We start from the raw sequence: 25,940 nt of genomic DNA, 5'->3' as shown, positions 1-25,940 counted from the left end.
CCAGGAAGAGCACTCTCCTCTACCATTCTCCAGTGGGGAGGAGTTAGGCGTGGCTTAGACCAGGAGCATTGAGGGAATGGAAATCTGTGGCAAAGGGGAGCTGGCATCCTTCCCTGCTACTTAGAAGTAGATCATATCCAATTAACAGGTGAATGCTCTGGGTATGGCACCTGCTATCTGGTGCTCATGGGAAAGGGCTATGGGGAGATGGTTCAGGTGCCAGCCCCTTGGTGGAACTGGCTGTTGTTTTTCATTGTACCTAGTCATGGTGCACTGAATGGTGGATAACTGGAAGCAAAGTCGACATAAGGATTCGGAGGGAAGGAGATATACATAGATTTCAGGACAACAGTGAGCTGCCAGGCACCAGGCCAGGTGTTTTATCTCATTTAATCCTCTTGGTAACCTGGGAGGCGGGAGATACTGATACTTTTTATACAGTTGAGGAAACTGAGGCTCTGAGATAAATTGACTTTTGTGATTCACAGCTCTTGGGCTGTGAGCTGGCATTTGTATTAGGCTACAAGTTGAGGCTACGCTTCCGTTCTTGATACTTGGCATCCATACCTGAGCTGTGTGTCCCCAAGGGTGAGGCTGCCATTTCTCTCATGGCCTTTTCTCTTTTCCTCATTTAACATATGCTGTGCCCCTAGACGCTAAGCCCTGTGCTAGGTGCCAAGGAAACAAGGGCAATGAGGGATGATGGAGACAGGAGTGGGGGATGGGCACAGACCTAAGACTGGAGTCTAACAGACCTGTTTCTGTGTCAGTTACAGGGGAGAGCAGCCAACCCACTCTGGGTTTATGGGGCAGGGGCCATGCCTGGCACACGTGTGGGGCTTGCCACACTTGGGTGGAGACAGACAGGCATGTTGGCTGGAGAGCTTGCCTGCGAGCTTTGCAGCTATCAAATGTGTAAGTTCCAAAGTGTATATGTAGAGTTTCTGATTGAATGAAACATTTGAAAAATGAATGGGGAAGGCATCTGGAGTCTTTTTCCCAATGTGAAGTTAAAGGAGGAAGCTTCAGTGGAGCCTTGTTGACAAAAACAGTGTGGTACGGATTCCTAGTTGCATAATTCAGAGCACTGGGGAAGTTTTGACCTGTGTTTTGCAAGACGCTCGTCAATTCCTGAGCAAGTGGAAATAATGAAGTTGCTCAGGAGGGATTGCCTTGGGGGCGAGACCTGTGACAGAGTCTGTCATTTTTAACCTTCTGTTCTGGAAATACTTTTTACAGTGTCTTCTGCCTTTTTCCTTTTTAAAGATTGTTTTAAAAACACCACTTGTGGCTTTCTTTCCTTATCTTTCAGTAATTTGTTGCAGGGCATTTTGGATAGGAATATTTCACAGACATTCTTGTTCGAGCTGACGGTCATGTCCCAGATGTGTTTGCTGCAGTATGTGGGCAGACATATGACTGCCCCGTCAAAGGTCTTACTTCCGTATTGACCCCAGCCATAAAAGTCTTCATAAATCTGGTTCATAATGAACAATCTTTGCATGCTGTTCATAATTAGAAAATCCAGGTGTGTGCTTTTATTTCTAGAATTTTGTCCTGTCTGAAATGTAGGAAGATACTGTTACAAAGAAGCACATTCAAAGCCATTTAAAAGCATGGTTGAACTGGGTGCAGTGGCATGCATCTGTAATCCAGGTACACAGGAGGCTGAGGCGGGAGCATGACTTCAGCCCAGGAGTTGAAGTCCAGCCTGGGCAACATAAGAAAAAAAAAAAAAAAAAAAGTAAAAACATGGCTGACTTTTCTTAGAGTGAGGCATTAGACTGTGTGCTTCCAAGTGGCATGGTCTCCAGGTCAGAAAGCCCAGAGGTGGAATTCTCCTTTGGGCACTTTGGGCTCATCCTGGTGCAGAGCTACAATTTTAGGTTTCCTAGTGCACAGTTCTGATATCTTTTTTTTCTAGATATATAAGGAGCTATTTTTGTAAAATGGTGGTGGTTTAAAGTATTTTTATCATATGGTGGTTTGTAATGCCACCTCCTTTTTATTGTTTTTAGCTTAGCGTTAGCCTGCAGACCCTCAGAAACCTCTCAGTGGTGAGAGGCACTGCAGGGGTAGGCTGGAGCAGAGAGGGCTGTGGAGAGCCTGGGGGCAGGGCAGGGTGGTGCAGGGAGCCTGGGTCGCTGTCTGATCGCACAGCTGTGGGTGGCGTGGGGCGGCTGCAAGCCAGCCTCACATCTCATGGTCAGCACTGCTTGTTACCACAAGCACTCCATATCTGGTGGTGCACTGCCATGGAGCACCTCAGGTGACGTCAGCTTACATAGGACCCTGCCTTCATTTCCAGGTGCTTGCTTACTTCAAGATTTTAACAAATCATTTGATTTTTTTAGGCTTCGTCTTGGCTAAATTTTAAAGAGAAGACCACATTGTCACTGACTCCTTTTTGCAAAGGACATAATGAATATTTGTTAAACTTTTGTATTATCATTTCTGTAATAAACTTTTTATTTTGCAAGAATTCTATGTGTGCAAAATGTTGCAAAACTAATAGAGTTCCTGTCTACTTTTTACCTGGCTTTCTCTGATGTTAACATTTTATGTCACCACAGCTCATTTTTTGAAATTAAGAAATTAACATTGATGCAGTGTTACTAAATAAACTATGGACTTTCTTTGGATTTCACCAGCTTTCCCACTGATGTTCTCTTGCAGTTCTAGGATCCCACCCAGGCCCTTGATGATTTTTCCTAGTATTAGATTGGCAGATGAATTTGGGGAGAGTCCCACAGAGGTGAAGTGCCCTTCTCATTACGTCATCTCGGGAGGCACCTGATACTGCCATGACTTATCAGTGTGATGTTAACCTTGCGGGTTTACTGTAGTCGGTCTCGGTTTTAAGTGTGGTTCAGGTGCGCTGGTTCCCCACAAGGTTGCTGATCTCTTCAGGCCAGGGCCCTGCTCTGCTTGCTTTGTGCCTCTTCCCAGCCTGAGGACTTGGGCTGTGGGTGCGAGTGTCGACAGGGGCACGCCAGGCCGGGTGGAGATGCATTTGGGTTTTGTGGTTCTGTGAGCATTCTACAGTTTTCACATCACAGGTGAAACAGGATTGGCCATGTGTTGATAATTGCTGAAATGGGGGATCATTCTAGTTTCTTTTGTTTTAAGGGCCAGCATCTCACCCTGTCACGCAGGCTAGAGTGCAGTGGTGGGATCCTGATCCATGGCAGCCTCACCCTCCTGAGTAGCTGGGACCACAGCTATGCACTATCTTGCCCAGCTAATTTTTAAAAAATTTTCAGAGGGATGGGTTCTCTCCATGTTGCCCAGGCTGGTCTCGAACACATGGACTCAAGCGGTCCTCATGCCTCGGCTTCTCAAAGAGCTGGGATTAAAGGCTTGAGCCACTGTGCCTTACCTAGTTTCTACTTTCTACATGTTTGACGTTTTCCATTAAAAAAGAAAAAGAGAAAACTATTTCCAATCTACAGCGATAATCAATCCCATATTGCTTGGATGATGGATGATGCAGGTGTTACAATGGTGATCATTGCCAGAGTTATTGAGGTGGGAGGATTACTCATCTTAAATGTATTTGGTTCTTCCCCAAGGCCTCCATAAGAAGAAAAACTTGAGGCCGGGCACGGTGGCTCAAGCCTGTAATCCCAGCACTTTGGGAGGCCGAGACAGGCGGATCACGAGGTCGGGAGATCGAGACCGTCCTGGCTAACACGGTGAAACCCTGTCTCTACTAGAAAATACAAAAAACTAGCCGGGCGAGGTGGTGGGCACCTGTAGGTCCCAGCTACTCGGGAGGCTGAGGCAGGAGAATGGTGTAAACCCGTGAGGCAGAGCTTGCAGTGAGCTGAGATCCGGACACTTCACTCCAACCTGGGCGACAGAGCGAGACTCCATCTCAAAAAAAAAAAAAAAAGAAGAAGAAAAACTTGAATCTAAACCAGTGTTAAGTGGTACTGTTAATAACAGTGTAATAATAATACTCCTGGCCGGGCGTGGTGGCTCAAGCCTGTAATCCCAGCACTTTGGGAGGCCGAGACGGGCGGATCACGAGGTCAGGAGATCGAGACCATCCTGGCTAACACGGTGAAACCCCGTCTCTACTAAAAATACAAAAACTAGCCGGGCGAGGTGGCGGGTGCCTGTAGTCCCAGCTACTCGGGAGGCTGAGGCAGGAGAATGGCGTAAACCCGGGAGGCGGAGCTTGCAGTGAGCTGAGATCTGGCCACTGCACTCCCGTCTGGGCGACAGAGCGAGACTCCGCCTCAAAAAAAAAAATAATAATAATAATAATAATACTCCTTAACATCTTTCAGGGAGAAAAATCATTGGTGTGCCATCAGAAAAGAATTCCAACTGAAATGAAGTTACAGATTAGTTGGAATACATTATAGAATACAAAGACAGAAAGTCTGCCATGTAATGTCACAATCGTTTGTTGAAAAGAAATTTGTAAAATGAGATACACTTTTAAGTTTATGGTTGGTATTTTATTTATAATTATCTCCATATTTCAAACTGAGAATGGAAGCTTTTAGAAGTTAGTGACCATGTCTTTTAAGTTGTATTTATGTAGCATTTGCCAGCGCCTAGAGGCTTTAAGATGTATACTTACTACATGGCTGTATTAGTCAGAGCCAATAGGGTGAATGGATGGATGTAGATAGATAAGAAGCAATTTGTTAGGGGAATTGGCTCACATGGTTTTGGGGTCTGAGAAATTCTTTGACAGGCGGCCTGCAAGCTGGAGACCCTGGGATGCCGGTAGTGTGGCTCAGTCCTCTTTTGAGGGCCCCAGAACCAGAGAAGCCAATCATGTAGCTCTCAGTCCAGTGCTGAAGGCCTAAGAACCCAGGGGCTGCTGGTGTAAGTCCTGGGGTCCAAAGGCTGGCAAACTTGGGGTTCTGTGGTCCAAGGAAGCAGGTGAGTGCATCCCAGGTCCAGGACATTGATAGACACATTTGCCCTTTTTTTGTTCTCTTCAGGCCCCTGGCAGATTGGATGGTGCCTGCCCTTATTGATGGTGGCTCTTCCCCACCTCATCCACTCTATACCCATGTGCCAGTCTCTTCTGGAAACAGCTTTGTGGACACACACCAAAATCAGACTTGACTAGGTTTCTAGGTTTTCCTAGGTATTCCAGTGGAGTTGACACCTAAAACTCTAAAACTAACCATGACACACGCCAAGTATTGAAAATCTTGAATAACAGTTCAAATGCTACCTATTTCTTTTCTCATCTTAACCATTTTCTTTTTCCCCAGCACTGATCCAAAATATGGAAGGAGAAGGGAGAAGATAATGGTAGCGCTCTGGAATGCTTGGCACCACGATTTCATTTTCTTACGTATTTATACCTCTCCTGGTTTCTCCAAGGGTTTGAGTTGGTTATTAGGGACTATGAAAAAAAAGGTGGCAGACTTGAACTCTTCCTTTGCCTTCCCCAAAGCAACAACAGTGAAACAGATGTTTAGTTCTGGGAAGAGCTGCTGCAATCACCCATAGCTCTCTTGCAGTGTCACGCTGTTTGTGGAGGTCCAGGACACACTGCCGTCAGAGGGAGCCAGGGTTGTAGCTTCCCATGTTGCCATTGCTGTGCAACTGTGGGCAAGCCACTTCCCGAAACCTATAGTTTTCTCATCTGGAAACTGGCGCGGTACTCCCACCTTGCAAGGCTATCATGAGTATATCGTTGTATATAAAGATCTGGGAAGTGTGTATCAAATGTCATAAAATATGCACTCAGTAAAGTACCTAATTTTGATCATCTATTTGCAGGGTTTCTTTCTTTCTTTCTTTCTTTCCTTTCTTTCCTTTCTTTCTTTCCTTTCTTTCCTTTCTTTTCTTTTTTCTTTTTTTTTTGACGGAGTCTCGCTTGTTACCCAGGCTGGAGTGCAGTGGCGTAATCTCGGCTCACTGCAAGCTCCGCCTCCCAGGTTCACGCCATTCTCCTGCCTCAGCCTCCCAAGTAGCTGGGACTGCAGGCGCCTGCCACCACTCCTGGCTTATTTTTTGTATTTTTAGTAGAGACAGGGTTTCACCGTGTTAGCCAGGATGGTCTCGATCTCCTGACCTCGTGATCCGCCCGCCTTGGCCTCCCGAAGTGCTGGGATTTCAGCCCTGCGCCTGGCCCATTTGCAGGGTTTCTAAATACCAACTCACAATGCCAGTTTCACTATCATGCTAGACAGTGACACACCAACAGTATAATAATTCTGTTACAAAGTTAAAGAGCTCTAGTTTAAGGCTTTTTATTGATTCTGGGGTTGTATTACCTGTCTTTTGGTGTTAAAATGTCTTTGAAATGAAATAATGGGAGTGATAGGTCTTTTTCTTTTTTAAGTGTCCTTAGGGGGCAAAATAAATTTGGCAGCCTTATGTTGGCTGCCTTTCCTGCCCTCAGGAAAAAGCCCTGATCAGTAACATTGGGATCTTCTATCTGATTATTCCTGAAAATACCCACAAACTCACTAGGAACCTTGCTCACATTCCTTTTGAATTTCAGATCTTTCTTGGATCATCTTCCATTTTTAATGTGTTGCCCAAAGAAGGCTCGAGCTGTTCCCAGGACCATGGGGCTGTGTGACATCTTAACTGAGATGTGCTAGAAATCTTGATGTTGCTCCTCCTGTGTGTGGCATTTGGGGATTTTATAAAATGAGTAAGAAAAAAATTAACATGTTCCCTCTATCACTTTGGTGCTTTAAAGTTTTTCCTCAATTGGACTGTCTCCATTAATTAGTCTTGCTTCACTTTAAAAAAAATCTTTGGACGAGTGCCAGAGAGGCAAAGACGCTTATGTAAAGGGTTTTAACATTTTTTTCCTTTGCCAAAGATAGAACTGATACTTAGCTTTGCCTTGTCCTGGCACCTTCTTCTTTGATAGAGAATGTTAGACATTTGGCTTGGTTTATTCCTTTTTATGTACACATGTGAAATGAGTAAAGGCAAGATGGCTCTTTTTTTTTTTTTTAGATGGAGTCTCGCTTTGTCGCCAGGCTGGAGTGCAGGGACACGATCTCACTGCAACCTTCTCCTCCCGGGTTTAAGCAGTTCTCCTGCCTCAGCCTCCCAAGTAGGTGGGACTACAGGTGCACACCACCACAGCCAGCTAATTTTTGTATTTTTCATAGAGACAGGGTTTCACCATGTTGGCCAGGATGGTCTTGATCTCTTGATCTCATGATCCTCCTGCCTCAGCCTCCCAGAGTGCTGGGATTGCAGGAGTGAGCCACCGTGCCCAGCCCAAGATAGCTCAATCTACATCTTGGTTCATGAAACATACAAAAGGCTAACAAGTAGGATTTGAAAATAGCTACTATCCCATTCTCAGCCAAAAGAAAAATATGAAAAAGATTGACCTATCACATTTTCACCTAATCTATTTATGATTATGGTAGGTTTTCTAGAATTTAAGATTTACTTATCACTTGAAGACAAAGAAAAACTAATGCCTTAAAGTATCGTATTAAATTTTGCTGGTTTACTGTCTCGCAGCCATTGAAATGTGTCGCTGACACCTGCCACTTCCAGGTCACTGAACTGTCATTGTCATGCCTTTCACCGTGGTGCTAGTGGGAAGAACCCAAGCTAGCCTGGTTAGAAAGTGGACCATTTGGATCCTCTACCAAAGTCGTTGGTAGAGGATCAGTTATTCTAAGACTTGAGGTCCAAGAAATACACTTGGGCTAAAATGACCCAGAACTTTAATCTTTTGAATCCGAGGCACTTTGTGGTCCTTGATTAATGTCAGTGACTGTTGTATTGCAGATGCAGATGCAGGGTAGGAAGGAAGCTCTGTTACTAGACTTCTGCTGGGGGCTTTTCTTCCTTTTCTCTTGTTTTTCTTCTCACTTTCTTTTCCCCTCCTTCTCCCTGCTTCCTCTTTATTGAGGTATTAGTTTACAAACAATTGAATGCATCCTTTTAGGAGCTTTGACAAGTGGAAACACCTGTGTGACTCAGTCAAGACAGAGTATTTCCATTGCTCCAAAAGTTCCTTGTGTCCCTTTGACGTCAGTCCCCCACCCTGCCCCCTGGCCCTGGCAAACATTGATCTGTCACTATAGGTTGTTTTTGCTTGGTTTCGAATTTCATCCACATAGACACACATAGTGTGTGCTGTTTTGCATCTGGCTGCTTTGCTCACCATGATGTTTTTGTGATTCATCCATGTTACATCTGTCAGTAGCTCATTCCTTTTTATTGCTGAGTGGTTTTTAGCTGTGTGCCGATGCCACACACAGTTGGGTTTTGATGTCCTGTATAGAGATGTGTGACAGAAACCTAGGTGCTACAGGAGTGCGTACATTCTCTCCCCAACTTTCAGCAGCATGTGAGGAAGGCAGAGAGAACTAGCAAATAAACGAACCAGATTTGGGGGAATCTTCTTTTTATCCAAGCCTTGCTATTCCTTGACTAGTTTGGCTTCTCAGAACAAGACTATTCTGGTTACCCCTGGCTTGGGCCAGCCTGTAGGATCTCGGTGTTTGCGTTTCTGGAGATGGGGAGTTACGAATTCCTAATGGAAAAGGCTTGTGGTCAGAGCAGCTACTTTTGGTCTTTTGTCTAACTTCTTGTCCCTGCTGCCGATGGATCACCTGGCTCTGTGTTTGGGGCATGCTAAGTTCAGGGACCCAAGTACATAGGAACTGTAGAGCCTGCCCCGTGCCAGGCTGCCAGGTACCCCACCTCCTACGCTAGCCACCTGCCACTGAGGTCTCCTGCCTTGCCCTCGCCCTGTCCTGGCTCAGCTGTTAGTTTTAGCCTGCTAGGGAAAGACTGAGGCGAATGCAGAATTGCAGTCTGCGGTATTCTATTAACAACCCAATTACTGTGTGCCCATAATTACTTTTAAGAATCACCTTTTTTTTTTTCTTTATTGAGACAGAGTCTCACTCTGTCGCCCAGACTGGAGTGTAATGGCATGATCTTGGCTCACTGCAACCTCCACCTCCTGGGTTCAAGCAATTCTCCTGCCTCAGCCTCTCGAGTAGCTGAGATTACAGACATGCACCACCATGCCCAGCTAATGTTTGTATTTTTAGTAGAGACAGGGTGTCACTATGTGGCCAGGCTGGTCTCCAACTCCTGACCTCAAGTCATCTGCTCACCTTGGCTCCACGAAGTGCTGGGATTACAGGCGTGAGCCACCCCGCCCAGCCAAGAATCACCTTGTAAAACACAATGACTGCCACGAGCTGGGGAAAGGGCTGGGAATAGAGGGATGATAGCTAAAGGGTTCAGGGTTTTTCTTTGAGGTAATGAAATTGTCCTGGCCTTGACGGTGGTGATGGTTGCACGCACCTGTGAATAGACTAAATCACATTGAATTGTGCCCTTTAATTGGGTGACCTGTGTGACATGTGAATTATATCTCAATAAAGTGTTTTTTTTTTTTTTTTGAGGCAATATAGAGCAATGACAGACCAGTAGAGGAGTGCTGAAAACAAAATACGACATTGTAGAAATTTTATTGTTTCCAAATGACACGACCTTCTGCCAAATATCCTGATTTTCATAGCAAGTCCCGTTCCATGGGAGGCACGGGTGTGATAGAGAGAGGAGGGCTTTGTATCAAGTGGGCCTGAGTGTGAATCCCATTCTGCGCTTATCAGCTGGGTGACCTCGGACAGATTGCTTATGCTCTGCGGTGGTTTCCCTCCCTGTAAAACAGGGCTAGGAGTACCTATCTTACAGTGTTTCAAAAGAGCGTGGTAAACGTGGTAAAAGCAGGCATTTTTACCATGCGACAATCATATAACAAAAGGCCTCAGATAGAAGCAGCAGCCTTGCTGGGTCCTGTCCTGTCTTTGAGTCCTGCTAGGCTGATGAATCAGTCTGCTGGAGCTGCCGTGGGCGCTGGGTGAAAGAATCTCCCTGGGAAGTACTGCCCTGCGTGTTGTTGGCTGCCTCTGGAGGGGGCGTGAGCTGATGGATGGCACTGCTAGTCTTTAATTAACTTGGTGGACTCTCTTTCTAAATTTTCTTCCGCCTTAATCCACACGGTTTGAGTAGGCTGGTTGCACACTCTTGGAGAACCAGCACGAGATGTCCCTCATTTTATTTATTTGCACTTCTACTCAGCCTGTACATTGTGGGCCGGGGCAGGGACCTTGGCTGCTTTGACTGTGGGACCCTAAGCACTGTGCCTGGCCATTGATGTTTGTTGAATGAATGTCCAATGGTTTCCAGTCTTTGATGACAGAAGCCAGATCAGAACTGGAATTGCAGCTTAGGCTCTGCATGCCAGAGGCCAGCGGGTGAGCTTTCCTGAACGGAGTTTCTGTCCCAGCATCACCTAGAGGGTGGTCGGGCAGCTGTACCACTGCCCCGGACAGGAGAGCTGCCTGAGTCAGTCTTGTCTTCTGCCGTAGTCCGTTTTTCCTGCCTGGAGTCCACTAGTGAGGTGTGGCTGACTTGGGCAGGGAGAGGGTGTCTTTAACCACACTGGAGATCTGGTCTAATGACTTTCTAGTCCCACTGCTATTCAGTTCAAAGTCAGTTTTCCTTTTCTTTGCCACCCCCCTCACCTCCCCCCGTTGCTCTGGTAACTGGGTACTTGGGGCAGGACTCACAATGCCTCCACCCACCTCAGGCATCCAGGCTGCACTTTGCCTGAGGGCATGTGAGGGTGGCCCTGTGGCCTGGACTATGAATGACTGCTGCTGGTGCTGGGCTGGCCTTCCCTTGCCCTGTGCTGGATGTGGCCCTCAACCCCTACCCCAGACCTCACCCTCCATCCCCCAACCCCAGTTCTGCCTTGGGCCCTCTTCTCCTTTTCCAAGTTCGGCTTTTTATTAAGCAGAAACTATATCCAAGACCCAGTTCTGATTTTGAGGGAAGTCAAGATGGAGGGGCAGTGTAGCCGGGACTCTGGAGGCTGGCTGCCTGGGCTCACAGGCTGGCTCTCCTTGCACCAGCTGTGGGACACTTAGCAAATTGCATAACCTTTCATCTGGGAAATGGAGCTAACAATGCTTGCCCCCAGAGAGCTATTTTCATGATTAGCCAGAAATAACATGCTGTGTAAATGTTTGTTGAGCAGCCTGTGTTTGTTGGATTTAAAAAAAGAGAGTGAGTCTCTTAAATAAAAAGCCCTCCCATAACCAGCAGCCCTAAGTGGGGGTCTGTGACAAAAAAAAAGTTTTCTGGTACCCTGGCTTGGGGGAGGGGACAGGTAGAAAATTTTTGTATTTTTCTGTAGAGACGGGGTTTCACCGTGTTGACCAGGCTGGTCTCAAACTCGCTCCCCCAGAACTCAGGTGCTGCTTCTGTCTTAGTGGAGTGAGTGCTTGCCAGCTGTGGTGGGTGTGGCACTCCGGTATTCATCTTCTGTGATGGTGGAGTGGATTTAACTAAACCAACTACAGGATATAGTGAAGTATGTGTTGACTTCTCTGCTTTTTTGATGAAGGGCTGTGTGGGGAGGGTGGTAAATAATTTCTCAAGTAGTGTAAATTATTATCATATGTCAAGTAATAGAGTCTTGTGTTATGTGGTCTTTGCTTTTATTGGTACTTTTCCATTAAGGAATTTCTTTTTTTTTCTTTTTTGAGACAGGATCTCGCTCTGTCACCCAGGCTAGAGTGCAGTGGCGTGATCTCAGCTCACTGCAACCTCTGCCCGCTGGGGTCAAGCGATTCTCTTGCCTCAGCCTCCTGAGTAGCTGGGATTACAGGCATGCACCACCATGCCTGGCCAATTTTTGTATTTTTTTAGTAAAGACGAGGTTTCACCATACTGGCCAGGCTGGTCTCAAACTCCTGGCTTCAAGCAATCCATTCGCCTCAGCCTCCCAAAGTGCTGGGACTACAAGTGTGAGCCACTGGCCCAGCCTAAGGAATTTCTAAACACAAGATTTTCAAAAGAGATTTTTAACCTACTTTGTTTTGTGTTATAAGGTAAGACTAGATGGCTGTTTTTAACTGAACATTTTTGTTTGTTGTTGTTTTTGTTTTTGTTTTTGGACGGAGTCTTGCTCTGTTGCCCAGGCTGGAGTGCAGTGGTACAATCTCTGCTCTGCAAGTGCTGTCTCTCGGATTCACGTCGTTCTCCTGCCTCAGCCTCCCGAGTAGCTGAGACTACGGGTGCCACCACTATGCCTGGCATATTTTTTTTTTGTATTTTGTATTTTTAGTAGAGGCGGGGTTTCACCATGTTAGCCAGGATAGTCTCGATCTTCTGACCTCGTGATCCACCCGCCTCAGCCTCCCAGAGTGCTGGGATTACAGGCTTGAGCCACCACGCCCGGCCAACTGAACATTTTTGAATGAATGTGAGTAGCAAGAACACTGGTAAATAGTGTATATCCACTTAGCACAGTTTCCCCTTGCAGTATGTTCTTTTGCCAATTACGTATTTTCCCATCCCTACATACACCCCCTTGGGCCATGTTGAAAGGAGGAAACCGCCCTGAACTGGGCCTGCCCTGGCCTTTACCACTTAAATCCTGGCTTGCCAAGGGGAATGGGGGAGTGGGCATGTGTATCTTCTAGGAGGGCACCTAGGGGAAATTGATCCCTTGAAATATTTGTTTCCTGTCTGTTTTTGCAGATTAGTTTCCATATCTACTCTTTCCTGTAGTGTCTGTATTTTTTTATATTATATGAGATTCAAAAAGTTTTGTTGAATAATATATATACCTAAAGTGCACAGATATCAAGTGTGCATATCAGTGGATTTTCACAAGTGCAGCACACCCATAGCCAGTTTAAGAGCCACAGCACGGCTCCGAAACCCGCCTGACGCCCCTTCCCGCCTGCCTCCTCTCTCTCTTCCCTGTCCTGCCTTCAAAGGGTGTAGATTAGTTATGCCTCTTCTTGTGCTGGATCCAAAGGGAATCATACAGTATGCATTTTTGTAGGCACAAGCATTTTAAAATCTTTCTCTCCTCACCTAAAGTTTTACTGTTTTTTTCTTCACTTTAAATTCTTTGTAAAAATTGAAAAAGCAAGGTGTTTTTGTTTTTATTTCCGTGTGGTCACACTTGCGTATTTTGAGTGTCCTAGTTCTTAGGAGTCAGTCGTGCTGCTGAGAGATGATGGGGTCCCCTGCCTGTCTCCAGGGGACTCTGAGTCCCCAGTCCCGTCTCCTGCATGAGGCTTCCTGTTCATCTGCTGACAGGCATTGCCTTGTTGTCTGTAGTCACAGAAGAAAGTTGAGTTCCACATGCTGGGACAATGTAAGATCATCCTGTGCAAGCAAGTCCCTGTCCCAGCGGCAGCTGTGGCGCCCTCAGATGCAGAGCATGCTGTCTTTTTTCTCTTGTGAGCAGGAGGATCTCAAGTGCAAGAAGATAATAGAAGACGCTCATGCGTGGCGTAAGTTAGTTTGTATATAAGTTGATTTTGTGTGTGTGGGGGAAGGGGTAGTATGAATTTTGTTCTCAGACCTCTTCTCCCTGATTTTCCATGGAAATACTGAAATTTCTCTTTGGCCACTTTCTGAAAAGAAGGCTCCTGCCTTCTGTGATGCCACAGCAGGCAGGAGCGTGCAGTCTGGGAACCTGGACTGTACAGCGAATGCAGCAGTGTAGGGGAATGACCTTATCTCAGCAGCCAACAGGAAATGATGAAATGTGCTGGGAGAATTCAGCTGAGAGACAGAGGTCAGACACGCCGGCAGGGTTGGAAACAGGCAGGTACGGAAGCTGAGCTGCAGAGTTAGCTGGCATCTGACAGAAAAACGCCAGTGTGCCGTGGAAGGCTTGCATTTCCTTTAAGGTAGACCTCTTTGAAAGCAGAATTTTCATGGAATTGTTTTCTTTCTCACTGAGTGACTGATTTAACAGAACTCTCACCTTCTGTGCAAGCGCACCTAGTTTTAGAGCTCTTTGAAGGAGATGTTCAATTAGTTCATTATTAACTGAGCAATGCAGAATGCTTTATCCAGGGTGCTTGGAGAAGATGTCAGAGTGTTTGATTTTCTTGGAGAATAGATTTCGGCTTAAACAAATGAAGGATTGTGTTTTATAATTTTTGACTCTGGTTGTAGAACATACGTGCATGTTTCCTTTCAAAATAGATGCAATAACTTTGCACCTTTGCTTTGGCATGTTTTAGAGTAGCTGACATACTTTAGCTGTATTTTTTTTCTTACCGAGTAGCTAAATGAGTTACTTGAGTTAGCTGTTAATAGAGGGCTTTTCCCCCCTACTTTAAGGCGTTAATGTTTATTACATGCTGCCATTTTCTTTCTTTACAGCCAAATCTAATCTACAAACACGTAAGTGGGACTTGAGAGAGAAAAAGCAAATTATCTTTTCCAGGAGACGTAATTGCTGTTTCATGACTAGTCTCCTGCAGACTCTCTGAATCACCTGCCACTGCTCCAGGCCCCCTCCCGGCCCTCTCCCCATCCTCCCCCTCAGTTCTTCTCATTTCTCATCCCAGCTGGACCCTGTGCCCTCATCCCCCTCTGAGGGCTGTCACTAGACACTGTTTATATTTTTGTCGGGTAACAAAATGTTAAAAGTTTTATTGTTTTAATAACTGAGCAGCCTTATATACATATTTAATTGTTTCTTAGAAGTCATATTCTGGAATTTTAAAAAAACAGTGGCTCCCCTTAATTGCTGTGGTGCTGTAATTCTAATTAGATTTTAAAAATCCTGAGACTTAAGTGATCCATCATCAGTGAATTATACTTACTGGATTACTGATTGCTGTTAAAAAGGCAGCGTCCTCTCTCCGTTTTCCAGAAAATATTGTGCTGGTGCAGCCTGTGCCTCACAGAGAAGCATGCTTTCTTGTTAGGATGTTACCTACTGTGAAGTGTGTGTTTCGAATACTTTTAAGATTGCATAGGAAAGGTTTCTAGAAACCCCCAAGATATATAGTATGTCTGTTCCACCTTAATCGGGCCCATCAGTTTTGTCTTTGCTCTTGTAGCTCTGAATATCTCTTTCTTCAGATCCCTTCCTTCTTTGTCAATAAAACATCCTACTGAATTCTAGATGAACTTTAAATGCTGTATTTATGAAAACAGCAGAGAGGTTTCATAACTTCAAACCAAAGCATGTTTTACAGGTATGAGATTTATGCCAATAAATAAAAATGTGCCTTCCTTTTTTCTTTTTAAATAGTGTTAGTCCTTTGAGACCCGTTTGCCCACCCACACAATTCTGTTATTCATTTGGTGGCATAATGCAGAAGGTGGGAATGCAATATTTCGAGCTGTGATGGCTCTTGGAGTTAATATTCCAGGCTCCGCACTTTACCAAAGGAATTGAGATCCAGAGGTGACTGACTTGTCCAAGGTCACTCATCTGGTCAGTAGCCAAGTGAGTCTGAAAGCCTGGTCTCATGACCAGGGTCATTACTCTTTCCATTACAGTAATCTGCTTTCTTTACATTATTATCTTAAGATTAATATCGCTTAGCTAAGAGTGTTTTTTTTCTTCTGATGAGTCCATTTATATTTGTTTCACTTTCAGACACTCAGCTTTTATTCAATAACTTTTTCACTGTAAGTACCATTTGGCATAGATGTATAATGAATTACCGCAAGTACAAAGAGCATTGACATTCCTGCCTCTGATACTTTTTCTTTTTCTTTTTCTTTTTTTTTTTTTTTTTGAGACGGAGTCTCGCTGTGTTGCCCAGGCTGGAGTGCAGTGGCGCGATCTCAGCTCACTGCAAGTTCCGCCTCCCGGGTTCCCGCCATTCTCCCGCCTCAGCCTCCGAGTAGCTGGGACTACAGGCGCCCGCCACCTCGCCCGGCTAGTTTTTTGTATTTTTAGTAGAGACGGGGTTTCACCAGTGTTAGCCAGGAGGGTCTCGATCTCCTGACCTCGTGATCCGCCTGTCTCGGCCTCCCAAAGTGCTGGGATTATACTTTTTCTTAAAAATCAACAATTCTTTATATTATTATTATTATTTTTTTTTTTTTGAGACGGAGTCTCGCTCTGTCGCCCAGGCTGGAGTGCAGTGGCCGGATCTCAGCTCACTGCAAGCTCCACCTCCCGGGTTTACACCATTCTCCTACCTCAGCCTCCCAAGTAGCTGGGACTACAGGCGCCCACCACCTCGCCCGGCTAGTTTTTTGTATTTTTTAGTAGAGACGGGGTTTCACTGTGTTAGCCAGGATGGTCTCGATCTCCTGACCTCGTGATCCGCCCGTCTCGGCCTCCCAAAGTGCTGGGATTACAGGCTTGAGCCACCGCGCCCGGCAATTCTTTATATTATAAAGTGTTACTTACCTCTCTCCTAGCTCAGGGGAGAGACAGTCAATTGCTACTGATCGAAGCGGGCCTTACGGGCCTTACCGTGGGATTGCTTGTCAGGTGAGAATGCCAAACTTAATACAATCACAACTAATAAAAGAAACAGACAAGCACTCAATTCTTCTTTGAAAGAGGATTATTCAGGGTGTGAAAGGGAAACCCCAAGCATTTAGCATTTCTGCCTTTCAGCCCCTATAAGGGAATACTGACAGCTGTGTCTTGAGCTGAACTGAACAGGTTTTGAAATATGAAAGACTTTAAAATAATACAACATAATATAAATAAAGGAGAAGATGATTTAATTTATAAAAATGGAATTTACTCACAACTTTCCAGAATCATTAAAAATAGTCTCTGCTAAAAATTGAATTTGAATCCTCTGAAATTCAGGTGTGGGAGTTAGTTGTAAACAGGTATGCTGAGAACCGTGGGTGACTGTTCCTAGACCTTGGTGTGACCATCACTGTCTGTCCAAAGTCACCTTAAAATGCCTTGGGGAAGTTCACAGGATAGCACTTACTCGTATTTTCTTTTCTTTTTTTTTGAGATGGAGTCTTGCTCTGTCGCCCAAGCTGGAGTACAGTGGCGCGATCTGGGCTCACTGCAAGCTCCACCTCCTGGGTTCACGCCATTCTTCTGCCTCAGCCTCCCGAGAAGCTGGGACTACAGGCGCCCGCCACCATGCTGGGCTAATTTTTTGTATTTTTAGTAGAGACGGGGTTTCACCGTGTTAGCCAGGATGGTCTCGATCTCCTGACCTCGTGATCTGCCTGCCTCGGCCTCCCAAAGTGCTGGGATTATAGGCGTGAGCCACCGCACCCGGCCCTTACTTGTATTTTCTATAGTATTTAGAATATATGCCTTGAAGAATTTCTGAAACAAAAGCACCTCAGGGAAACAGGCACTTTCATAAATATGTTAATCGTATTTGAAGTTGAATTTAATAACTTTACAACTATTTTAATGTATAAAACTGAAGAATGAAGTGGGATACATAAGCAGTATTTTTATGCAGTGTGTCAGAACTGTCTTCCCTCCTGGTGTTCTAGTGGGTACTTTCTGTCAGTCTCCTTGAAGAGGTGCTGCTTTCATTTGGTGAGCCAGGCGACATGATCCTGGGGCTTGGAGAAGAAGGGAGGCTGCAGGCTCATGAGCTGCAGTGACTTAGTTCGCGTCTCCCATAATATGGTTACCTTTGTTCCCCATTAGCATTTTATACTTACTATTATATTTTCAGTATATATTAAGTATAGAGTATTCCAACTGGCTTCCTTTTCTTAGTATATAATTGACCTTCTTATCTTCTGCAGTCTATAAGTAACATTTGATGTTCTTCCGTCCCTGGCCCCTAGCTTCTGCCCACGTTAGTATAAATGCTGCTGTGCTTGTGAGATTTAAAGATGAGAAGGGGATACTAGACTGTTGCAGTGCTGGCATTGCTCCAAACTGAGAAGGGGTTAAACGGCAGCCCCTGGGGCTGCTGTTGGCTTAGAAATCTCAGAGTTCGTGTTGTTGGTGTTTGGGCCTTTTTCATGTCCACCTCTGCTCGGGGCAGCTCTCCAGACCAGATTCTAGTGGTGGCCTCAGAACCTTCTCTAAGACTATGAAGAAATGTCCCCCAGTATCCCAGGCCCTTAGAGTTTGGTAAAGAGGAGCATATGTATGTGTCAGTATGGTGAGATCGTAATTAGACAAGGGCTATTGATTTGAATGAATGAATGAATGAATGAATGAATGAATGGCAGTGTTTGCCTTTCCATAGTGATTGCTTTTGAAGGCACTATAGTCACATTTCACTAGGCTGGTCTAAATGCATTTGCATGTCACAGTTCTGCCTTGACACCAAATAACAGGTTGTGCCTACGTGATATCTCCTCCAGCCCTGGGACTCTGGCCTAAATTTTTTCACGTTAGACTCTGTCATATATGAATCGTAAGACATAAACCTTGATGTGAGCTCATGACACATACTTTATTTTGAGAAACTTAAAGAATCTAATAGGAAGTTAGAATTAATTTGAAGGTGTGTCAGTGGTCATCACAATAGTATGGGATTTAGATTATCTTTTTGATAATGTAAGGGGTGCTATTAATTTCATACTCAGTCATGTTTCCCATCGGGATTTGTTCTACAGTGGAGTCCTTGAAGGAGAACAAGGAAGAATGATTTTGCTGGAAAATGGTTACTTGACAAAATGTTGATGTAATTAACAGGGCAAAGTGTTGAACTTCCCAATTTGGAATTCTCTCTTTGAGTCTTTAATTCCTAACACAGATTGGTAGTGCTAGTTTAACAAAGTAAATGAAGCACATGACAGTTTTGGGGACAATGAAGTGATTTCTCTCTACTATGAACTGACACATAAAGAAAAAGTAGCACAGGGCATAGTAGACTGATCACCAGTATCTATTGATTGGAAGACAGAAACATTTGTTACTAGTTTCCCGTCTGTAGGGACGGTCACCTCAGGTTCACTTAGTCAGATCCTGCCATCACTGTGCAGGAAGAATGTTAGAAAGCAAGACCTATAAAGCCATGAAGGAAAGCAACAAGACCACTTTTGGAGGATAAGTCTTTAATATTTAACATTGAACTCTACGACATTAAGTTGAATCTCAGGTGTACCCAGTGAACTTCTGAGGTTGAAGAGTTTGCATTTGGGATGGTGGAAGTTGTTATGATGATGAAAAGTCATGTGAGGCTATGTAAACTGTACTTGTCCCAGCACCTGACAGCCTTTTTTTCCCCCTGTGATGCTATCTCCAGGTATGACAGCTTTCACTGGTAGACATGCAGGCACCTGAGTGAGCTCTGCGCTTATTTCCAGCCATCCGTTAGATCACTACCTGGAGGGACAGTTCACCTGGATGCTGGCTCGCCGAATCAGTTAATTTGTTCGTTCATGTCATTCATTCATTCATTCATTCAGTTTACCTTCTTGGTCTCTTGTCCATGCAGTTCACATCAGGCACTGTGCTGGGGATCCATAGACGGTTAGGATTGAGTTCTTGTCTCTGAGGACCTCACAGTCCAGCAAGGGAAAGAGACTTCTAAGCAGCAGGTTGATGAGTCTTAAAGAGCTATTGGGACCTTATTCTGCCATGAAGAATGGAGGAGATAGGGGGAAACTCCAGTTTGGTGATGAGTTTTAGAGGGAGTGGTTTGTCAGGTACCCAAGAGAAGCAGAGGGAGCAATATATGCAAAGGTGAAGAGGTCAGAATCTGCCAGACTTGGGAGCTTGATGTGGCTGGAGTGCCATTTATGTGTGGACATGCTTCAGGAACATCGAATTTATCAGATCCAAACCAGTTATTTTTCATCCCAAACCAGTTTGTTCTTAATTCTGTTTTTCTCTTTGTGGCATTATCACCTACCATGCCTCCGAAATTAGAAACTTTGAATCCCTGCCCCCGTCCCCCATTCCCTGGCATCACCCTTCACTATGTTCTGTTTTTCATCTTGGATATATTCCTCTTTCCTGGTCTTCTAACCGTTTCCCTTTCTCCAGACTTGAACCTCCAGAACTGTGCTGTCCAATGTGGTAGCCACTAACCACGTGTGACTGTTTACATTAAAATTAAATAAAATTAAAAAGTCATTGAGACCAGTCTGGGCAACATAGTGAGTCCTCTGTCTCTATAAAAAATAAAAAATTAGCCAGGTGCAGTTGTGCATAGTTGTAGTCCAAGCTTCAGAAGGCTGAGGTGGGAGAATTACTTAGACCCAGGAGGTTGAGGCTGCAATGAGCTGTGATAGTGCCACTGCATTCCAGCCTGAATGACACAGTGACACCCTATCTCAAAAAAAAAAGTCAGTTTCTCACTTGGACTAACTACATTTTAAGTGTTAATAGCTGGTGGCTGCCATACTGGACAGCCCAAGACTGGAGACTGATGGGCTGTTCTCCACTATCTGTCCAAGAGAACCTTCCTTTATGCGCTATTTTTCTTTTGAGACAGGGTCTTGCCCAGTTGCCCAGGCTGGAGTGCAGTGGCATGATCTCGGCTCACTGCAACCTCTGCCTCCCAGGTTCAAGTGATTCTCATGCCTCAGCTTCGCAAGTAGCTGGGACTATAGGCACATGCCACCATGCCCGGCTAATTTTTTGTGTTTTTTGGTAGAGACAGGTTTTCACTATGTTGGCTAGGCTGATCTCGAACTCCTGACCTCAAGTGATCTGCCTGCCTCAGCCTCCCAAAGTGCTGGGATTACAGGCATGAGCCACCGCACCCAGCCTCATGCCTTTTAACCTTTGTACGTGCTGTTCTTATTCTCTCCAGAATACCATCCTTGCTCTAAGCATTGCCCTCTTCCCTGGCTTTCCTCAGGTGAATTTCGTCTCTTTTTCCTCCAGTGTCCTTGTAATCACACAGTCATGCTTGCCTCTGAGAGGGCACAGTATGTTTATCGTGTGTCGAGACATCATAGTATAGTGGTTAAACCTTGGGGACAGATTGTCTTAATTTCAAAACTAGCCACTTACTTGCCAGGTGGCTTTGAACAAATTATTTAGCCTCTCTGAATTTTAGTTTCTTCAGCTATAAAATGAAGACAAAGTTTTTTTCCTCATATTAAATGAAACCCTTAGTACTGCATTTAAATATATAGCTCTCAAATTAGAGCCAAGAGCTCTCGTTCTAGATAAATTGCCTTCTTCTGTTCATCAGCCATGCTAAAACCATATAATGGTTTATTAATGCTAATAATGCTGTTTTTTTTTGTTTTTTGTTTTTTTTTTTTTGTTTTTTTTTTTTTTTTTTTTTGCGACGGAGTCTCTCTCTGTTGCCCAAACTGGAGTGTAGTGGCCGGATCTCAGCTCACTGCAAGCTCCGCCTCCCGGGTTTACGCCATTCTCCTGCCTCAGCCTCCCGAGTAGCTGGGACTACAGGCGCCCGCCACCTCGCCTGGCTAGTTCTTTTTTGTAATTTTTTAGTAGAGATGGGGTTTCACCGTGTTAGCCAGGATGGTCTCGATCTCCTGACCTTGTGATCCGCCTGTCTCGGCCTCCCAAAGTGCTGGGATTACAGGCTTGAGCCACCGCGCCCGGCCAATAATGCTGTTATGTTTCTTTTCTGATTGTTATAGCTTTTAGTTATTTTTCTTATTGCAGTGGCTAGGCCCTTCAATGCAGTTTGCATAAACATGCAGTTTTTTCTTATTCCTGTAATTTCTACTGACTATAGTTCTTCTGGTGAGATTTTAATTCTGTCTTTTGTTTTGATTGCATTTCATTGTGCCCACTTTCCAATGCATTTGTTTTTTCTCTCTTAGTTTAGAAATTAAATTCTCAGCCTGCTCCTTTAGTGGTTATCCTAGAAATTTTTGTGTACTTAACAAAGTCTAAAGTAATATCTTTACCCTTCTCTTGAATAATGGAAGGATAGAAAACATTTTAACTCCATATGCCCTCTCAACTTGTCCAGTTTTTTTTTCTGATTTTTTAAATCCTGCAAATTTGCCACTGTCTTTTATACAGTTAATGCTATTTAGATTTATCCAGTATGTTTACCTGCATATTTGCTTACCATTCGTCTTGTGCTTTGGGGCTTTCCATCTGAAATAATTTCTTTCCTTTAAAAGTATATCCGGGCGCGGTGGCTCAAGGCTGGGCGCGGTGGCTCAAGCCTGTAATCCCAGCACTTTGGGAGGCCGAGACGGGCGGATCATGAGGTCAGGAGATCGAGACCATCCTGGCTAATATGGTGAAACCCCGTCTCTACTAAAAAATACAAAAAACTAGCCGAGCGAGTTGGTGGGCGCCTGTAGTCCCAGCTACTCGGGAGGCTGAGCCAGGAGAATGGCATAAAACCCGGGAGGCGGAGCTTGCAGTGAGCTGAGATCCGGCCACTGCACTCCAGCCTGGGCAACAGAGCGAGACTCCATCTCAAAAAAAATAAATAAATAGGCCGGGCGCGGTGACTCAACACCTGTAATCCCAGGACTTTGGGGGGCCAAGGTGGGCGGATCACGAGTTCAGGAGATTGAGACCATCCTGGCTAATGTGGTGAAACCCCGTCTCTACTAAAAAATACCACACAAATTAGCCAGGCGTGGTGGCACGCGCCTGTAGTCCCAGCTACTCAGGAGGCTGAGGCAGGAGAATCGCTTAAACCCAGGAGGCAGAGGCTGCAGTGAGCTGAGATTGCACCACTGCACTCCAGCCTGGGCAACAGAATGAGACTCTCTCTCAAAAAATAAATAAATAAAATAATAAATAAATAAAAACAAATAAATAAATAAATAAATAAATTTCTTCAACAGGAGAGTCATTAAGATACCTGGTTTGCTGTGCTGCTGAAAACAGAAATATGCTCTATCATTCCTTGAATCATTCATTCCGGTTGTGTTTATTATGTGCCTGTTTCATGTCAGTGGTAGGAACAGGGCAAACAAGGCAAAATCCTGGTGCATAAGGAACTTACATTCTCATGAGTGGAGAGAGAAAATATAATAATTTGGCAGGTGAGATTGAGTGTTAAGAAAATAAAACAGAGTTAGGGCTGGAGTATCAGGGCTGAGGAAGACTTTCTTAAGAAGAGGGTAATGTTTGAGCAGATATCTGATGCTGGGAGGCAGCAGATCCTACAGATGTGGGAGGCAGGTATTCCCGGCAGAGGGGAGGCAGGTGCAAAGGTAAGCCAAGTCTGTTGCATCTGGAGAACCACATGGAGGTCACTGTAGCCAGAGACCAGGGTGGGGATTGGAAGGAGTAAGACTGGCGTTGGAAGCAGGGGCTAGAATCACATGGGACCTCATAATCAGGGTGGGGAGTATCAATAACTGTGATGGTTGACAATAACTGTTGGCAAGTTTTGAGTTTGGTAGATTGAACCAGGGTAACTGAGACAGAGGTGGTGTGAAGCGGCCACATTCTGGCTCTGTTTTGAGGTAGAGGTGATGTGACGTGGACATGAGAGGAGGAGAGGAGTCAGGGATGACACTGGGGCATTTGTCATGAGCAGCTGTGTCCTGGAGGAGCCTACCGTGGGATGCAGGAGCAAGAGGTGGGTCTTGGCCAGTGTGTCGGAGAGGCCTGTGAGCCTCCCAGGGGGAGATACTGAGCCAGCAGCTCGGGCCATGCTGGATCTGGAGCTTCAGGGAGAGGCTGAGCGAGGCGGCATCAGCAGATGGATGGAATTTCAGGTCACAGGAGGGAGAGGGTCACCCAGGAAATCAGTGTGCACAGAGAAGAGGAGGTTGAGCCCTGGGCCCCACGGGTGTGCACAGGGTAATAAGGGCACCATTTGGGTGCTTTGCAGGACTGTCTGGAAGTACTTGTCTTGAGAGAATGCAGTTGATACTGCAGGCTGGTAATCATGACTAGAAGTTAAGGCTCGTGGATTCCTCTACCGGAAAAGCTTGGATTTCATGCTTATGTAAAGGGAAGGTGCCTACGTGCTGCTTTATTTTCCTTTTGAATTTTCAAAAGCGACTCAATCAGTATATTCTTATGGCAGAATAATTAAGTGATACAGATATACAAAAGCCCAGACTTTCATGTTCTGCCACCCAGAGATGTTCATTCAAAATTCAAGACAACCTTCCCTGACCACCATCTGTCCAGGTAGACCCTGTCACTCTCTGTCCCCCACTTGGCTTCATGCTTTCCCCCAGCCCTTAATGCGGTCTCCCGCTACATTACCTGCTGGTGTGGCTTTGAATCCCCGACCCCTGCTGGAATATATACAGGGAACTTGTCACTTCTACCCATCCAGGACCCCACAGACCCAGCGAGTTGCCTGGCACACAGGAAGTAAGCTGCGTTGCATTTCACTGAATGGAAGAATTCACATTTTTGGGACATAGCCATCTGGACTTTTTTCTGGGTAATCACCCACTCTTAAACATATATTTTTAGATGAAGCCCAAGTGTTCAGCTTTTTAGATGTAAGAATGCTACTTACGGTTTTGAACGTTACTATAAGTTAACTTTGCACTAGTTGGCTGTAGACGGCTGCTTTCAGTTTCAGCGATGGTGGCTGCACAGGCCTTCAGAGCCCTTCCTGAGCCTGTGCAGCGGGCCTGGACAGCCCTTCCTGAGCCTGGACAGCAGCCTCAATCGTCAATCCACCTCTTGCTGGCTCCTAGGAGGCTGCCACTGCAGGCCTTCTTTCCTCATCCAAACTGCTGTGCCTGCCCACCTGCCCACTCCCTTCCCTCCCCGCTTCCCTTCCCCTCCCTTCCCTAGCAGGTCCCCTCTCTCCCTCTCTCCTTCCCTCCCTTCCTCTCCAACCTAATCAGGTATGACTTTGTCTTATCTTTCCTAGTGTTTAGACAGTTTGTTCCTCTGTATCTTGGAGGATTGGTTCCAGGACCCTCCAAGGATACCAAAATCCGTGGATGCTCTTCTCTGATATAAAATAGTGTTGTATTTGCATATAACCTATGTACACTCTTCAGTGTTCTTTAAATCATCTCTAGATTACTTATAATACCTAATAGAATATAAATACAATGTAAATAGTTATACTGTATTGTTTAGGGAATAATGACAAGCAAAGGAAAGTCTGTACATGTTCCCCCGGATTATTTTCGATTCCCGACTGGTTGAATCCACAGATGTGGAACCCTTGGGTATGAAGGGCTGAGTGTGCTGTGAGCTCCTGGACCGCAGGGCCAGCATGGTGTTATTCACTTATTTTCACTTCCATCCCCTAGCTCCTAGCAAGGTTTCTGGCACTCAGAAAGTAAATGTTTTTAGAATATTGGGAGAGATATGTGTAAAATAATTTTTAAAATCAATTTCCTAGGCTTGATATTTACTCAGTTTATTAGAATAAATTAAACATTTTATTGAAAATATTTAAGGATTTGGAACACAGGCTATATCTTGAGACAGCCAAACTGACAAATTTTTATGAAGGACAGGCTCTTTCTGCGTGTGTGTGTGTGTGTCTGTGTGTGTAGTAGGGGTATTGGGTATTGTAATGAAGTTAAGAGAGTAACCAAGACATTTTCTTCAGGGCTTCTCAGATAATATTATTGTATATTGTAATTAGGCATTTTATCATAAATAGAGTTGTCATTAATTTTTCCCCTTTATAAGTGGTCACTGGAAATGTTTATTAGGCAGGTAGCATCACAAAATGTGTGTGTGTGCGCGCGCGCGTGTATGAGGCTTAACGTTGAAGATCTTTGTGTTTCTAGAGTTCTCAGTGGCACAGCTGAGAATGGGTGTGTAAGTCCTGCTTGCCGAAGCCATATCCTCCCTGTGGGGGGTGGGGGTTGCCAGAGAGGCCAGGAGGAGTCATACTAGGAGCAAGAAGACTGGGAAGGTGGGAGACTGACATTTGCAGGCACTCACATACAATGTGTGGTTTAAATTCCTACTCTGTGTAGGTCAGCCACCTTTATTTCCATTTTGCTGGTAAGAAGGTGGCTTGGAAGTTAAAACGGGCACCTTTCACAGCCAGTTTAAACCTTGTTCTCTTTCTACTCTCCTTTTTTTTTTTTTTTTAAATATATATATATATAACTATTTAAGAAATGTTTTGTCCTCCTTATAGAGACAGGGTCCCACCATGTTGCTTAGGCTGGCTTGTAACTCCTGGGCTCGAGCAATCTTTCCACCTCCGCTTCCCAAAGTGCCAGGATCACAGGCGGGAGCCCCTGTGCCTGGCCCCCTCTCCTTGTTTAAGGGAAACTTTTGCTATTAATTTTATGCTTGATTTAAGCCTATTAGTTTCAGATTGTTGCTTGACAATTGAGTTCCCTGTTTGTTTTTCCAAATTACT

The 25,940-nt window shown here is 45.0% G+C and overlaps 1 protein-coding gene across 4 annotated transcripts in view; it reads left to right on the top strand.

The window, feature by feature from the left end:
* PACSIN2 (protein kinase C and casein kinase substrate in neurons 2) overlaps positions 1–25,940 on the top strand; it is a 151,790-nt gene that overhangs the window by 40,704 nt on the left and 85,146 nt on the right. The window contains exon 1 of one of the 4 annotated variants that reach the window (XM_010371529.2): positions 13,615–13,703. The exons of the other annotated variants lie outside the window; for them this stretch is intronic. The gene's annotated coding sequence lies outside the window, so the exon portion shown is untranslated. Of the gene's footprint in view, positions 1–13,614; positions 13,704–25,940 lie in introns of those variants that run through there. 4 annotated transcript variants of the gene reach the window in all.

Source organism: Rhinopithecus roxellana, chromosome 13, assembly GCF_007565055.1.
Source record: "Rhinopithecus roxellana isolate Shanxi Qingling chromosome 13, ASM756505v1, whole genome shotgun sequence".
Classification (NCBI taxonomy): Eukaryota; Metazoa; Chordata; class Mammalia; order Primates; family Cercopithecidae; genus Rhinopithecus; species Rhinopithecus roxellana.
Note: the sequence above shows the minus strand (reverse complement) of the source record. Positions and strands in the feature narration are given on the sequence as shown.